The sequence below is a fragment of the Carica papaya genome, chromosome 9 (genome assembly GCF_054855325.1).
Source record: "Carica papaya isolate Zhongbai chromosome 9, ASM5485532v1, whole genome shotgun sequence".
Classification (NCBI taxonomy): domain Eukaryota; kingdom Viridiplantae; phylum Streptophyta; class Magnoliopsida; order Brassicales; family Caricaceae; genus Carica; species Carica papaya.
Window position 1 is genome coordinate 19,828,791 of NC_142317.1, and position 18,578 is coordinate 19,847,368.

General features: G+C 33.9%; 1 pseudogene; it reads right to left on the reverse strand.

Annotated features, from left to right (window-relative positions):
• The window catches only part of LOC110825007 (neutral/alkaline invertase 3, chloroplastic-like), a 41,562-nt pseudogene that overhangs the window by 15,653 nt on the left and 7,331 nt on the right, over positions 1 to 18,578 (reverse strand).

The window sequence follows — 18,578 nt, forward strand, 5'->3', positions numbered from 1 at the left end:
TGCGGCAAGCTCTAAGTCATGGGTGGGATAGTTCTTCTCATGATTCTTTAACTGTCTGGACCCATATGCTATAACCTTTCCATGCTGCATCAGAACACAACCCAGGCCTAGATAGGAGGCATCACTATAAATTGTATATTCTCCCGATCCACTCGGTAAAGCCAGCACGGGTGTAGTAATCAGCCGCTTCTTTAATTCTAAAAAACTTCTTTCGCAGTTCTCATTCCACTCAAACTTGGCATTCTTCTTTGTGAGTCGGGTTAGAGGAGCTGCTAGACTAGAGAATCCTTCAACGAACCTGCGGTAATAACCTGCCATCCCCAGGAAGCTATGGATTTCCTTAACTGATGTCAGCTTCTCTCAACTAAGTACCGCTTCAACATTTTCAGGATTCACTGATACCCCTTCCTTCCATATGATGTGTCTTAGGAAGGCGGTCTGCTCAAGCCAGAATCCACACTTACTCAACTTTGCATATAACTTCTTGTTTCTGAGGACCTGCAAAACTTAGGCAAGATGGTGAACATGTTCTTCTCTGCTTTTTGAGTAGACTAAGATGTCATCCATGAACACGATAACAAATTGATCCAAGAACTCTCTGAAGACCCTGTTCATCAGATCCATAAAGATTGCAGAGGCATTGGTTAGCCCAAATGGCATGACCAGGAACTCATAGTGTCCGTACCTGGTTCGGAAGGCCTTCTTGGGGATGTCTTCTGTTCTTATCTTCACCTGATGATAACCTGATCGTAGGTCTATTTTAGAGAAGACCTGTGCACCCTGCAGCTGATCGAAGAGGTCATCAATCTGGGGAAGGGGATACTTGTTCTTGATCGTGACCTTGTTCAATCCTCTGTAATAAATGCCTTGAGAATTCCTCACATTTCAATGCCATTTGACAAGAGCAAAGGTTGCAATTAATATCAATTAATTATTTGTTTAAAAATAAAAATTTGGTTATCTATTAATTAAGTGATATGCATCAATCATAACATAAATCAAATAACCTCCAAGTAAGAATACATACAAAAATATAGTTTGATTCCAGATTAGTCAAGTGATATACACTAGTTATAATACAATATAAATAACTTTTACATGATGACACACATAAAAATACAATCTGGCTTGAACTTATAATCTCTTTTAAAAGAAGAAACACATCAACTATTAAATTAATTATTTAATTAATTAAGTATACACATATATAGTTAATTAAATTAATAATTATTTATCTACAGGATAGATATCTAAGTACTTTTATTCTTACCTATAAGAGTATGAGTTAAAATTAGACTATATATGTGACATCCCGAGTGCTAATCAAGGCAAATGGGTGTAAGACACAGAAACAGAAGAACGAGTGCATGATAAAAGTTTAAGCAGCAAAACCAATTAATATGAATGTCTTATAAATATTTATGAGTTCTAATTACATACATATAATTGAGGCTAGAAGTGGCTACAATTACAAAATCAAAACACAAAGAAGGCCACTTCTTTCACTATATTATTGGACTCATCAGAGTGCGAGAACAATCATGCACTCAAGTTTTCTGGATCCTCATAAACTTCCAAGGGTAGGTCAGCTTGCAATTCCTCATTTTCTTCCTCATCTGGGGGCATGAAAAAAATTAGTTCCATATACTCAGTAAGGAAAATAATATTTAAATAATATTATAAGGTTTCAAAAGAGAATTATTTTAACAAATATACTTACCGTTTGGCTACTTCGTAAACCTATCTTATATTATGAAAATAATTTATTTATTAAGAAATAGTGCGTTAATATAATCAAACAAATATACATCATTCCAGATAATAGAGAAAATCAAATAAATCATGAAATACTCAAATTTTCATGTCATGCTTCGCAAAGTCATTACTACTTCCATATTTGAAAGTAGATGTAGATTTTAAACTCCTCTTGTGGAATAATTAGTTCAGATATAAATAACAGCAATTTGCTTAGGCATAATTTTAGCTAGCCAACCCATAGTACGATCTATAACCACGATTGTACTAACCAGAGTGGTCATAACAGATAGTCTATAATCATGACATTACTTAGCCATGGGTGACCCCTACAGATATTGCGATACCACTCTCGCTAGATGGCACACTGTCATCTACAGGGAGCGGTCTTCTTACATCTTTCAAGACCAGATGGGGGAGTGGGACATAGATACCCTTGATGGAGATAGGGGAATAGATACTCCTCAGAGACAAAAGAACTAAGGAGACACTTAATGCATTATGCATGTTAAAACTGATTCATACTTCAGACAATTCATTCCACTTTCTTTTTTTTTATTTCTTTTATTTTTTCCAGTAACAATACTGAGTTCATATTAATTTTATTACATGCAAAACATCATGTCTATAAATCGCATAGCTTGCTTAAAAACAATAACAATTTAACTTATAAGACCTACAAACACACAAGCATGCAAAAAAGGCAAAGTCATAATTATCATAATTTAGTAATTTTTCTTTATCTAAAAATAGTCTTTAAGACCTCAAAAGAAATACTAAATTCCCTACTAAAACCTTGATATTTTTTCCTTCATCGTTCTTCTTTTATTTCCCTCATTCTCTCTCTAAATTACTCTCTCTTTCTTTTTTTCTCTCTCTAAGTCTTGAAAAATTGAAGAATGAAAGTGTGAGGAAGAGTGGGAAAGGAAGACCTATTTATAAAAATTTAGAATCATTAGATTTGTTCCAAGTGGCAAAATTTGGTGAAGAGAGAGAGGAAAAAGATGTTTGGCATGAAAAACAAGGGAGGAAGGCCTCTTCTGCCAACGGCAGTGGCGCGCTGCATGAGGCAACGACGGCACATTGCCTGAGGTGGTAATGGCCCACTTAGCGTGCTACAGGCTAGCCTGCAGGTGCACAAGCCACCTACCACGCGCAAATGGCCTAGGCACGCTTGGCACTGCGTGCACAAGCCCTAGGCACACAGAGACCTATCCACATTGGCTTGCTATGCGGACGATGCATGTAAAGTGTGCGGCACTTGTCCACGCACGAGGTGACGCATAGACGACCCACCTGCGCGTGACAGGACGCGCACAGGGTCCCCACGCCACATACACAGATGGGATGTGTGCGCTATGCGCATGTCTCATGTCTGCTGTGCACGCGTGCACGCTCGTACAGTGTGCAGGAAACTTCCCAAGGAGATTTTTTTCGTGGGATTTTCTTTTCCCATTTTGCCCTTTTTTTTTTAATTTTCCAATTTTTACTAAAATAAAATAAATAATGTAAATAAAATTAAATTAATAATTAAAGTAAAATAATATCAAATAAAATTAAAATAATTAAAAACAATAAGATTTGCATTTTACGATAAATAATATACAGAGTAAATTAAATGAGTTTAATACGGCCTAAAAGCCTGAATAAATGAGGGACGACCCGGGTGTTACAATACATCCCGTGACATATCATTTAACTATTAAAATATACAAATTTTTACTAGCAAAAATTATACTTGGGAATTTTTATTATTAAATATATATTGTAAGATCAATAATAACACACATAAATACTCCAAATTAAAGAGTTTTGGGTTGTGATGATTAGTATTACTTATATATCTTGAGGAGGCTCCTTTAATCTTGATGCAAAGTGCACAAATCTTAAGAAAATCTGCATAAGCTACTTTGTCCCTGCAAATTAAGAGAAGAAGACCAAATAGTGAAAACCCATCAGTTAATCATATATGGTTAATAACTACTCAAATCTATATCAATATATATATTATGTACACGTACAAAGCTTTACCCATGTCTGATAGGGTGATTTCATATTCAGCCACGAAGGTGGAAAGGAGATCATAGAAATAAGAAAGTGATCTACCATATCCTTTAACAAAAATCGAATGCAAATCAATCAACAACATCAATATATATACATGATCAGTAAAAAAATAAGAGAAAAATAGATTAGATGTTAAGCACTAAACCTCCTATTCCATCAAGTGGATCATGTTGAGGAGCTGTGTGCTTTGATCCTCCTATTCGAAATGATTGGATAAGAGTTGTAAGAACCAATACCTCCACAGGGAATCGAGGTACTATAAGAACTTATATTCACAATGGAAAAATACAATAAACTTCTATCTCCAAGCGCAGTGTTCACGTCCCTCACCAATGAGGGTTAACCATTACATCTATCTAAAATCAAAAAAACATCTAATTAAAGTTTGTGTAACTCATCCTTTCCTATATGTGCATCACAGAGAACACTATCTTTGCTCACCGAAATCGGCTCCCAGAGTTTTTTTGTATATTTTTGAACAATTACATATTAATATTCCTTTAGTTGAAGCTTTAAAACAGATGCCTAGCTATGCAAAGCTCCTAAAAGAGATTCTCTCAAAGAAGGGGAAGTTAAATGACGTTGCCATGGTAATGCTTAATGAAGAATGCTCAACTATTTTACAAAACAAGATGCCACAAAACTTAAAGGATCCAGGTAAGTTTACTATTCCATGTAACTTAGGTGATCTTTCAATTGAAAAAGCATTATGTATTTAGAAGTTAGTGTCAATTTGATGCCATATGATACTTACAAGAAGCAAGGATTGAGAGAACTTAAGCTTACTAAGATTATTTTGCAGTTAACATATACATCTATTAAAATTCCAGTTGGAATAATAGAAAATGTGCTAGTTAAGGTTGATAAGTTTATATTTCTAGTAGACTTTGTGATCTTAGATATGGAAAAGGAGTTTGAGATACCAATTATCCTAGGAAGACCATTTCTAGCAATTGTTAGAGCTTTAATTGATGTTCATGATGGCAAATTGACACTTATGGTATTTGATGAGGAAATTTCTTTTTATATGTCTAAATCCATAAAATATGCACATATTTCATATGATACTTGTTTCATGATTGATACACTTGATTCGATCGTGCAGGTGGTTTTTCAGGAAAATTACTTTAAAGATGCAATAAAACAAGGTTTCATGAATGGAGAAAGGAGTAACATGAAGAATGAAGAAGTCAAGGAGCAAGTAGATTTGCTAGAAGCGATACCTTAGTTTAATGCACAAAAGAACTTCAGATTTGAGGAGATTCGTAACTCTAGTGAAGATAAGACAAACCATCAACTAAGAAACCACTAGACAAGTTAAAATCAAGGTGGTCGGGACCCATGGATAGGGGTGGGCCTAGCTCTCTCCAGGCCAATGTAGGAGTATGTCCTAATTCAAGTTCCATCTTAGAGGAAAGACTAGATCAGCTAAGTAGGGCGCAAGAAAGAATTAAAGAACGCTAAAGGTAAATTGAGCATTATATGATGGTGTTCTTTCAGTATATAGGATTCCAACCCCCACCCTACCCACCATCAGACAGTTAGTCTCACTTTTGTTTTTATTTTATTTTATTTTTTATTTTCTTTATATTTGTTTTTCAGTCTATCTTTACCTTTTATATCTTTTAGTTTCCTTCTCTCCTTTACCAATAACTTGCTTGCTTAATTCGACTTTTGTGTTGTCAGTATGTTTTTAGGTTTTTTTTTTGCGAACTTCATCGAGGCTGCAATGGACGCTACTCCATCAAAATTTCAAGGAAGTTTCATTTCTTTTGTTGTCGTTGCCTTTTATTTTTTGGCTTTGAGAACTATGGGGACATATTTGCATTTAAGTGTGGGGGAGTGGTATTCTAATTCTATATTTGTTATTATCCTCTAAATCTTAATTAACTCTTAATGAAGTTCTATGGTTTGATCTTGATGTGTCCTGTTGCGTCATGACTACCTATTATAATAATTATGGCATTAAATCTATATGTACTGAGATAAGATTATTTGTGGAAATAGTTTAGCAATGGACGTATTTGACCTTATTTAGTTTATTCAAGTTTTAAGAGTTTAAGATCTTCTACATCCTTTGAGTCGTGAAATTTATTCTTTTGTCTAAATTGAATAATTCCTTACAAAAGAAAGCATATTTAGGTATAGAATTAGATATATATATTTGTAATAATAATAATAATAATAATAAAATACTCTGCTGATCACTCAATTTTACACCATCAAGGGGCGTATCTTAGCTGTTTGACGCTATGCTAGCTTAACCAGAGGTCTCCAATTTGAGCCTTGGGAACGCAGCTGCCTTTGGTAGGGAGAGCTTACTCCTTAGTGGACCGATTTGGCTCAAAGAATAAAATGTTGATGATGAGTAAAGCTAGTAAAAAAAAAATACTCTGCTAATCACTCAATTTTACACCACTAAAGGGCATAGCTTAGCAGTTCGACACTATACTGCCTAACTAGAGGTCTCATTTTGAGCCCTGTGAACGCAGCTGCATTTGGTAGGAAGGGTTTACTCCTTAGTGGACCGATGTAGTTCCAAAAATAAAATGTTGATTATGAGTAGAGCTAGTGGCCATTTAGAAGTGTGATCAACTGAGTAACCGGGGCTGGCATCACCAATGTTTGCTCTCGCGTAAAAAAGTCGATTGACATTATGAACAACTAATAAGGTGCTTTAAAAAATAATAATAAATAAAGTTGTATGTATGCCTACTCTTTTGTCAACTGAGCTTGATTATGTTTTGGATTATAAAGTTTGGATACTACGAATGATTGAACAACTCATAGAATGTTTTGGATACTTAATTTGTAAGAATAAGATTAGTCTGGATGGGGTCTATCTTCTAAAGTTATTGAATTATCTTATATAGATGATTGTGCCTTTTTACATATTATTTTGTGTTATCTTGAGGTAATATAGTATTGATGAGGAGGATTTCATTAATGTTTTTGCTGTGGAATGGATTTAAGATTGCTTGAGGACAAATAAAAACTCAAGTGTGGGGGAGTTGATATAATTGAATTTTATAAATATTTTTCTATTTTATTTGAGTTGATTTTGATTGATTTTTGCAAAATATGTTGTTGGATTGTCTTTGGCACTTTTTACGAATGATTTTGGGACTTAGAAGCAAATTAGAGTGGGTTAGAACAAGATTTGGGCAAAAAATGGTTGAAACATGAAGATGTGTTACGGAGCCAACGTTTCTTTTTTTGAGGAGTGAGACATGACCATGTTCTTGAAAGACACGGTCGTGTGCCCTATACTAGGTTAACACACAGCCATGTGTTAAGAAGGTAGCGTTTCTATTTTTCTCAATGAAAGAGACACGATTGTGTGTCTGGGAGACACAGCCATGTCATGTCTAAAAGCTGAAAATTGACATAATTTCGAGGAAGACATAGTCTTGTGTCAATTTGACACGGTCGGGGCGTGCCAGATCAGAACATAAGGTTTTGAATGATATTAAAAGAAGAGGATCTAAAAAAAAAGGGGAGACTGGAGGAGGAAAAATGAGAAGACAACTGCAGATATCAAGAACTTCTTCTACTCGGTTATTCTTTTCATGTTTCCTTTAGATTTTATTCTCGTAATTTTCTTTATGATGTGTAACTAAACTCATTTATTTGGATCTTTGATGAAATCCTAATAGATACTTTGTGATTTTCTTATTAAATCTATGAAAGGCTTTTTCCCCAATCCCTATGTTTTATCTTGTGACTTAATGCATAAATAGATTGATCACTTATTTATTTACTTATGACGAATGATTGAATTGAGAGATTGATTGTTCATTAGAATAGCAAGTTAGCACAATAGATTGAATGTGAGTAGAGATATTAGGCATGATTTATATATTTGATGATTGAATGTTAATGCACTGATTCATACTAATTCATAGAGATATGTGTGTTACAATGAAGTAGGTAAGGTAATTGATCTTTAGAAAGAGATTACTACATGATTGAATAAAATTGGGGGAAAGTTCTGGTTGTAGATTGAATTAAGGAAATTCATAGTTGAACTTAGGGTGGATTCTAAGATCTTGACTATTATTATATCTTGATTGTTAATTAATCTGAATTCATTGTTTCTTTTTGTTATTAAGTTTTAATTTATATTCATTCTCTTAGTTGTTGGCCAAATACTATCAATTAGTTGTGATTCTAGTAATTGTTATATTAGTCCTCAAGGGAAGATATACGAATTTATCGCTATGGTACGTGTTCGAACTAGTGCACTTGCTAGTGAGTTCACATCACAACAATAATTATTAGTAGGAATGTTGTATTTGATGAAGATGCAAGTTGGAGTTTGGAAAAAAAAATTAGATAGCATTTAGTTTGAAGTTCCACTTGAAAATGAAGCTCCACTAACTAATGGACAACAACCAACTCCTTTAAATACTTCCAGCTCACCTTCTTCAACTCCATCAGCCTCCACTTCTTCAAGTTCTAGTAGTAAAAGTTCATCCGATGATGATACTCCTCCAAGAAAATTCAAGCCATTAGCTGAAATTTACGAGGCTTCACAAGCCTTATTTGTAACTAATCCACTAGAAGAAGCAGCTGAGAAGGAAGAATAGCATCATGCAATGATGGAAGAACTTGAAGCAATTCGTAGAAATGAAATATGGGATTTGGTGGATCTACCGAAAGACAAGAAAGCTATTGGAGTAAAATGGGTGTTTCGAACAAAATTTCAAGCAGATGACAGCATACAAAAACACAAAGCACGGCTTGTGGTGAAAGACTATGCACAACAACAAGGTGTGGATTATGATAAAATATTTTATCCGATTACAAGATTTGAGACAGTGAGAATTCTAATAGCTTTAACTACTCAATTAAATTGGCCTATTTACCAATTTGATGTCAAGTCAGCATTCTTAAATGGAGAGCTGGATGAGGAAGTGTATGTCTCTCAACCTGAAGGTTTTGTAGTTCATGGGAAAGAGGAGCAAGTGTACAAGTTAAAGAAGGCTCTTTAGGGCTTAAAGCAGGCTCCGTGGGCATGGTATAGCAAAATTGAGTCATAGTTTTTGGAGAATGGCTTTGAGAAAAGTAAGAATGAACACACTCTTTACTTTAAAACACAAGGTAAAAATGATTCCCTCATTGTTTGCCTTCATGTTGATGACATGATATATATGGTTTCATCTTCTTCTCTTATTAATGAGTTCAAGTTGTGCATGAAAAGGAAATTTGAGATGTCAAATTTGGGTTTGCTGAATTATCTTCTTGGGTTAGAGGTGAAGCAAGTTGAAGATGGAATTTTTATGTCGTAAGGAAAATATGCAAGTGACTTACAAAATTCAGCATGTTTAGTTGTAAATTTGCAGCAGCACCAATGAATTTGAATGAGAAGTTGTAGCTTGTTGATGGAACTTAACAAGCTAACACAAGCCACTTTGAAAGCTTTGTTGATGGGTAAATTTACTTGACCCATTCAAGGCCAGATAGAGCTTTTTCAATTGGACTAATTTCCAGGTTTATGCACAACCCTTCAATGCATCATCTAGGGGCAACCAAACGAGTATTGCGTTATATGGCTGGAACACTTGATTATGGGTTGTGGTATGAGAAAATATCATATTTCAGACTGGCTGGGTTCAGTGAAAGTGATTGGGCTGGTTGCTTGGAGGATAGAAAGAGCACTTCAGGTTACATATTCAATCTCGGATTAGTAGCTATTGCCTGGAGCTCAAAAAAACAAGCTACAACAGCTCTGTCTTCATCAGAAGCAGAATATGCAGCTGCAGTGACATCAGCTTATCAAGCAATATGGTTTAGAAGAATTTTGGTAGATCTCAGTCAAGAGAAAAATGAAGAAACTACTATTTATTATGACAACAAAACAACAATTGTTATGTCCAAGAATCCAGTCTATCATGGGAGAATAAAGCATGTTGATATTCAAGTTCACTTCATCTGTCATCTTGTGGTAGATGGGTCAATTAAACTACAGTATTGCAATACCAATGAGTAGGTAGCTGATATTTTTTCAAAATCTCTCCTACGACAAGCATGTCTACTTGAGAAATCTGCTTGGTTTTTGCAACTTTGAATCAATGGGGAGTATTGAAGACTAATTCAATATTGACAGCTGGATATTTGACTGAATTTTTGATTTATCTCCTAAAATTTCTGATGTTTTGTCAGTAGTGATAGAATTTGAGTGGCAAATTATTCTACTATTTTTTCTGTTTTTAGTTGAGTTGTAAAGCCTATTTAAAAGGCATTTCTAGTTGCTGAATATATCATCCCATTGCACTTAAAATTCCAGCAACAGTTCATACCCATTAAATGTTTTGATTAATATTTTTATTTTCCTACTGCTTTCATTTCTTGTCTATTATATTTTTCTTTGCTGTTGTAGTAAATTTGCAGCAAGTCTGAGTTCAACAAAGCTCTCTTCTCCAAAACTGCCAACATTCCTTCATTATTGCTTTATTTTATAAAACATCAACAAGGTGCCATATCCAATATGGATTCAAGCATGACAACTCAGGAAACTTATCCCTAAATATAACTGCTACAAAGGGTTCTTTGGGACAATGAACAAAACATTAGCTGCAGAGAGAATATTTAAGCATAACAAACTAACCTGCCATAGCAAAGTTGGCCAAGAACCACCATTTTGGTAAGACCAAGGCCTACATCAGAAGGAAATGTAATGAGAAAGGCTGACGATAATGAAGAAATAGATCATAAATAAATAATACAAGAGCAGATATCTTGCATGTTCTTAGGATCACTACCAGTGATTATTTGCCACTCTTGACCTTCAAGAGTGGGATAACATATCTTGAATGCATGTCTGCTACCAAATCTGCCCATTTCGCTTCAATAAGATCCAGCATGGCATGTGACTGGTTAGCTGTTGCCAGACTGCTTACAACAAACCGCATGTTTCCTAGAGAAAAAAATCAGAAATCCATATGTGCTAGCTGTAAGTTTCCAATTAGATAACCTCCTTTATTGGGCATCCATTCTACCAACCAAGGAGAAATTTGATATGGGTAAATATTGAACTTATTAACTACATCATATGAGTAGTCCTCAGTCTTGTAATGATAAATCTCATTCAGTTTTCGCAAATCAATCCAATAATACTTACTGATGTGGAATGAAAGAGCAAGTAGGCGATTATTCAGTGCCAAGATAGGATCAGCTGAACCATCTTCTAGAGTAAGTATTTCATGTGCACAAAGTACGGCAGAATAAAATGGTGCCTACAAGAAAAAAAAAAAGGGATTAACTGGAGATACCATAAGAAAAGAAGGTAAACAAATAAGATCTCTCTGTTACCAACTTATAAATTTAAATAATGGCCGATTCATATAGGCTAGTGAGTCAGATCATAATCTGCTGTTTCCACCAATATGTTACAAACATACTTAATGAAGAAACCAGATCTCCATGGTGTCAAACATGTAAGCTATGAACTATCTCAAAAATATATGCTATAAACTATACAATCTCCACCATTCTGGGGAGTTGCATCATTCGAAAATAACCAAAAATACAATGAGTAACAATTCCAATAGTTGAACATTTTCTGAATCGACCAGACTGGAATCATATACTTATTACACCTGCCAGAAACTCACTTGAGAAGCACCAAGTATGATATCAATTTAACTCAAGCTTGTCAAGTACTTAATCCTAGCTTTATTTTTAAACTTCCACTGTTATTTCCCAAAATGATTTAGTTTTATAATTTCACTTCCAGCACAGTTGCTAGAACAAGCTCTTATTACACCATGCGCTAAATTATTTTGTACCCCCACTCTTTTGCTACAAAAGTCACAAGCTCCAAAAAAAGCAAAAACTGAATACCAAATGTCCATTGGCATTTCAAATGAACCATAAAGGCAATTTTTCCCTTGCTTGAAATAAACAATTGACAGGCACATATGGCTATTCAAACAACTGTTAGAACAAAAAAATGAATATGCCTTGATGATTCCTCATTCCACATACTAATTCTATATTCTAAATTAAAAAAATACTACTTCAATACCAGGAGAACTAATCACCTCGATTTTGAGAGGATGACCATGAATTCCAATCGTGCAAAAACCATCAGTCACCAAGAATGTAGCAAACATGTTAAAAACATAAGCAAGACAAAGCTTCAATATCATTTTAATTCCAGTTTGCACGTCAACTCTCTCCTGAATAGATAGATCAACAGAGCACTTTCCATATGCACGCAATCCACCATAAACCTACAAAAGAAGTAGAGGTAAAAGGAATTATGAAAAAGGAAAAAAAAGTAAAAACTCGTCATGATAAACAAACACAATTCATATGTCATCTTCTGAACAATTTCTGGCATGATATAAAGTTTGCCGCATACCAGAATAGACTGGTGCAACAATGCTAATTGCTACCTCTCCAAAGTAAGGATCCAATGCTTCTTCTATAGCAGAATCATCACAATCCAAGGGAACAGTTTACACCATGAAACTAGTCGGCATCAACCTCTGATAAGGGCTCTAACAGTCCATCATTTGTCGCAGCTCTGTAAAGAAAGTCAAAAACAAAATACATATCAATTATGTTTGAGGTGAGCAAGAGACTAGGATATAATTTATCGGATGGTCATGGCCCCACTAGGGATCGCTCATGCACAGATTTACCTAGTACTCAAAGCATTTTCTAAATTACATCACTGCATGGGTTTTTTAGGTGCCAATAGTCACATTCTCGCAACTATGAAACAAGTAGTCAATTTTATTCACAATATAGTTACATATCAAGAAGATTCATTAACATAATCATAATCTTGTAAAAATATTATAGAAAAGGCACATGCTGTCCTGTGTACATTCAACCACACATAAAAACCAGTTACTAAGAATTTATGGAATTATCTTGATAGCCAGATTTGAAAGTGAACTCATTGATAGAGGTTTAACTATGTGGACTACTTATGAACAAATTAGATGGATGCTTATTTGAAAAAATACATTTCTCTTATATGATATTTTTTTCATAATCAAAAAGTGCCTAATCAGTAGAGGGATTTCTTGGAAAAGCCCAGCTGAGATATGAACAACAAAAAGAAAGATGCATATCACGTGTATCTGTTGCACTTCTTAATTTACAGAAGCAAGCAAAAAAGTGTTTTAGTCCAAACTGCTATTTGTAAATGATTAATTGCCAGAATAAAAAGCAAATGCGATCCTACTAATAAAATTTCACATTATCTGCAACTAAAGGGTATGAAAGATAAAATTCTGAATAATGTCATACTCTCCCTTCAAAAGAAAGGCAATGCCAGAAGGTATAAAGTCACGGATAAAGACCTGATCATAATTTAACATATTGGAACTGGTGGGATCATTGGCGGCAATATTTCCAATAGGACTCCCACAGTAATAAGCCACAGAGTCACGCAATAGGTCCTATGCATCATCCTCAATAGAATCTATAATGGCCTTCTGAAAGTTTGTCGTAACTGGTCCAGCTGTACAATTAGATGTTAAACTCTCCTTTTACTGTTTCAATTATTTAACATCCCCAAATTCCAGAACACTCAGTTTGTATCCCCTATTATTTAATTTAGTTCATTAGCACTATCCACAAACCATGCTCCATTTCTTTCGATAGTTGTTCCCCCAAACTTTTCATCATGTTGTAATTTGCAGCTTAGAAGCTGGAACCTGTTTGTTGTTCTATTCCTATGCAATCCACTTCCTAACCCCTTAACTAGTTGGGATCCCATGAAACCTAGTGGCATAGTAGGACACATGAAAAATTGTTTATACCTCTGTGCCCTTTTTTTCAAAAAATTTACAACTCATTTAGGATGAAATATTGAATCCAATTTGCTAAAACATGGATCAGAATTAAAAGGACAGGGAATAGTTCCAGATAAAACGGGCAAAACTGCCCCAGAAGCTCCCATAGACATAATGCTAATCAAATAATTATAACCTCTCAAACCTCAAACCCTTATTTGATCAAACTGCACCCAAGAGATTCCTGACCCGATCGAAAAAACATCTTCGTCCACTTTGATTTCAAGAATGATTAACTTTAAATCAAAAAACAAGCAAAATGAACAAATCAAGGCATTAGATTCACTGCAAGTATTTTAGTGAAAACTTTCGACTAAATTAGACATTCAGCCCAAAAGCCAAAAATTCAACAATAAAAAAGAAAATAAACTTTGACACTCAAGGAAGACTAATGAAATTGTAACATCCCGTTCATCATTGTGCTTAATTAATTTGAAAAACCATATTTATCCTGGTCTTTAGGACGCATTGAACTCATTTAATTTACTCTGCAAATTACTATCGTAATTCGTGAATTTTGTAGATTTTAATTTGATTTTATTTAATTTTATCTTAATTAATTCTATTTTTATTTAAGTATATTTAATTTCATTTTATTTTATTTAGTACAAAAAAAAAAGAAAAAAATGAAATTTGTGAAAAGCAACAAAACGGGAAAAATCCCATGGAAAAATCCTGCGGGGAAGGGAGCTACCTGCGCGGGCGCCTGCGCACTGTACGCGCGCATGTGTACAGTGGGGCAGGACGTGTGCACAGAGCATATGTCCCATCCACATGCGCGGTGCGGGGTCAAACCCTGCACGCATCTTATCACGCGCAAGCGAGCCCTCTGTACGTCACCTCGCATGCCGTCCGCCCAATAGGCTTGCGCAAATAGGCAACTATGCGCCTAGGGCCTACAGGCAATAGGCCTGCACACGAGGAGGCTAGATTCTACGTACGCGGCAAGAGGGTCGTGCGCCAATAGGTTAGCTTACAGCGCACTAGGCGGGCCATTGCCACCTCAGGCAGTGCGCCGCCAGCAAAGGAGACTCTCCTCCCTCGTTTTTCATGTCGAGCATCTTTTTCCTCTCTCTCTTCACTGAATTTCACCATTTGGCATGAATCTGATGATTCCTAATTTCTATAAATAGGGCCTTCCCTTCTCATTCTTCCACAAACTTCCATTCTTCTATTTTTCAAGAATTAGAGAGAGAATACTCTAGAGAGAGAAGGAGAAAAATAAAGAAGAATGGTGTAGAAGAAATTATCAAGGTTTCGTTAAGGAATTTAGTATTTCTTTAAACATCTTAAGAAATATTTTTAGATAAAAAAATTATTAAATATAATAATTTTGATTTTTCCTGTTTTGCATGTTTTTATGTTCATAGGTCTAATAAGTTGAACTATTCTTAATTTCAAGCATGTTATTTGATTTATAAACACTTGATGATTTGCATATAATAATCTGAAGTCAGTGTTGTTACCTAGAAAATAAAAAAAAAAGAAAAAAAAGAAAAAAAATGTGGAATGAAGAATGAATTATTTGAAGTATGTATAGACATGTATAATGCATCAAGTGTCTCATTAGGTTTTTTATCTCTGAGAGGTATCTGTTTCCCTAACCCCATTTAGGGTATCTGTTTTTCCCTCCCTCATCTGGTCTGGAAAGACATAAGAGGACTGCTCCCTATGGATGATGGCGTACCCTTCGACGAGAGCGGTGACACAAATATCTGTTAGGGGTCACCTTTGGCTAAGTACTATCATGACTATAGAATATATGATAGGATCACTATGGTCGGTACGGCTGTAGTCATAGATCGTATCATGGTTTGACAAGCTGGAAATGTGCCTGAGCAAATTGTTGTTATCTATATATGATTCGGTCATTCCACATGGGTAGTTAAAAATCTCTATCTGCCTTCAGAAATGAAAATTGTAACAAAATCAAAAACCATGACACAAAAATCTGAGCATTTCATGATTTATTTGATTTTCTCTATTATTTGGTCTGATGTGTGTTTGTTTTGCTTCTATCAACGTGCAGTTTTCTCTAATAAATAAATTATTTTCATAATGTAAGATAGGTCTACAAAGTAGCCAAATGATAAGCATTTATGTTAGAATAATTTACTTTTAAAACCTTGCGATATTATTTAAATACTTCTTTCCTTACTAAGTATATGAAACTCACTCTTTCTATGCCCCTCCCCCTCCCCCCCGATGAGGAAGAAATTGAGGAACTACCTGTTGACCTACCTATTGAGGTTTATGAGGATCCTGTGGATCCAGAAAACTTGAGTGCATGATCATTCTCGCACTCTGATGAGTCCAGTAGCATAGTGAAAGAAGTGGCCCTCATTTGTATTTTGACTTTATATTTTGTAGCCATTTCTAACCTCAGTTATATATATGTAAATGAAACTCATATATATTGTAAGGGATTTGTATTAATTTATTCCGCTGCATAAAATTTTATCATGCACTCGTAATTCTGTTTCTGTATCTGATACCCATTGCCTCAAGTAGCATTTGGCATGTCACAGAAATGATGCTACAAATATATGTAATACATCAATTCTTCCCCTTTATTTTTAGGAACCAGAGAAGAATTATCTTCTAATACCCAAAATTCAGATAATAGGAGTACTCAAACGGTGAGAAAAACTCATCAAAAGCCAAAAGCTGATGATTACGAGACAGTGATGCAAATTTTTTGTAAAAAACAACAAAAAGCATCGAAATAACCAGTCAATTCATGATAGAACTTAACAAAAGTCCTACTAATTGGACCATTCATAAATCAAGGATTCCGAAAGAAGAAAAAAAATATCATAGCTTAAATCCAAACCCAGATGAAGTGATATTAAAAATGAACATACTCTAAAACTAAATCGAGAAAATAAAAGAAAAAAAGTGCATACCTTACATGAAATAAAAAGTGGGTTTGTATCGAAGCAATGTTTGAGAGTAGAAAAATCTGGAAAAAGAGAAGACAATGTCGTGTGGTTTCAATATCTCCACACAACCAATAATAATGTAATTGTATATATCATATTTAATTTTGTTTTGGATAATTGTGGATCATTATAAATAAATAAGAAATTATATGAAAATTCAACTTGCTCTTTTTTTCTCATCTTGTCCCCTTGTTTTATTTATTCATTTCATTTGATTATTTTTAATTCTATATCTAAATTTTCTCTTATTTTTCTACTATCTTTTCTTTTTCTCTCTGCTTTTTCTTTTCTCTGAATCACATGGCTAATGATAAGTAAAGTGGATGTGCAAACGAAGGAGATATCTATTAGTGAGGACAAGCACACTATAAAGGAGTACCAAAAAAAAGTTGTTTAACTTTTGTATCAACAAAAAGGAGTACAAAAAAAAATTAAAAATAAAATAGTTCATCTTTGTCTGTTGCAAATTTTTCTATTGGTTACATTTCATTGTAGTCACTATCAATCGCCTCTAATTATTCATTGAAGAGTTAATTCTCATAATTGGTCATCAAATACTACATTTTAAACAATAAATATACATCATTCAATTCACTTATTTATCATAAAATTAAATAATTCATTCAAATTAAGTTCTACTTTATTATTTGATTGAAATATAAATTTAATAGTATTTGTTTTTGGCACTGAATCAACTATGATTTTTTTTTTAAGGAAAAATCATTATTCATTAACAATAAAAAAATCATGCTCAAGTAAGAGACCAAAACTATCATTCTCAAGTAAGTGAAGCAAAAACTGAGGTTCATGAACAATTATCTATCTTTCAGAAGTCCTTACTCATCTCTAGCTAAGCTATGCATTATTCATATAATACTTTTGAATCCAACTCAAAAGAAAGGAAACAAAATGCAGAATGTAAGCTTAAACATCCTCAAGTAATAACCTAAACTCAAAGAAATATTCATCAAGTATAAAATTTATACTAGGTACAAAATTTGCCATATAACTAAGTAAAATAAAATCTATACTAAATTAAATTTTAGGACAAAAAATTTATATCTTAGTGCGACATAACATTAAAAAAAAAGAGAAAAGACTAAAACCTTTAGATTTAGATGTAACACCGCAGTTGTAGAGCTTTAGTAAGACCTAATACAGCTCGACACCTCATAATTATTTTAAGATATGTCTAGAACACTAGAACAACTTTAAAACCCTACACAACCTTTTGGCAAAGCTATCTTGTAACCTCATAAGTATCTTAAAATAACTCTAGAAGCCAAAAGTTTCCTTATCCTCAACTACCCTTGAACCTTAGCATTGTTTATCCTAAATTAGCTAAGCAATCCTAAAGCACCACACAAGGACCCATGAGTTTCCCAACTTTATCTTAATTTAAACGAGTGCGCTTGCACTTACGAGGGGTAGTGCTTGTTTCCAACTGCATCAGTGTACATACCCCATTCAGTGAAAAATAATAATAATAACAATAAAGATTTTAAAATCAAAATCTACAATGTTTAATATTTTAAAAAAATAGTTTTAATTTTTATTAAAATGTAAACTTTACATCTTCGTGAAACTTAAACTCGTAAATCTTATATAAAACACAAAAGTTTTAACTACTGCCATATTTTTATAATTCATTATAATTATTAATAGCTATAATTATGTAGCTGGCAAAATAGATTTTCAATTAAGTAAAACAAATACTGTATAAGTCTATAAATTTAAATTGAGTTAAAATTTTTACAAAATCCATAAGAGAAAAATATATATATGAAAATAAAATTTTGCAAAATATATAAAATAAAATATTACCTCAAGAAGGATTTTATTTTTTCCTTCACCAATGTGAATTCATTTTGATTGCATCCAATGCTACTACACACCTTTTTTAAAAAAAAATTAAAAAAATTTAGAAAAAAACACAAAAAAGAGATATGTTAATTGATTTATGACGTCAATTATGGATGAAAGCTTACCTTTCCTTGCT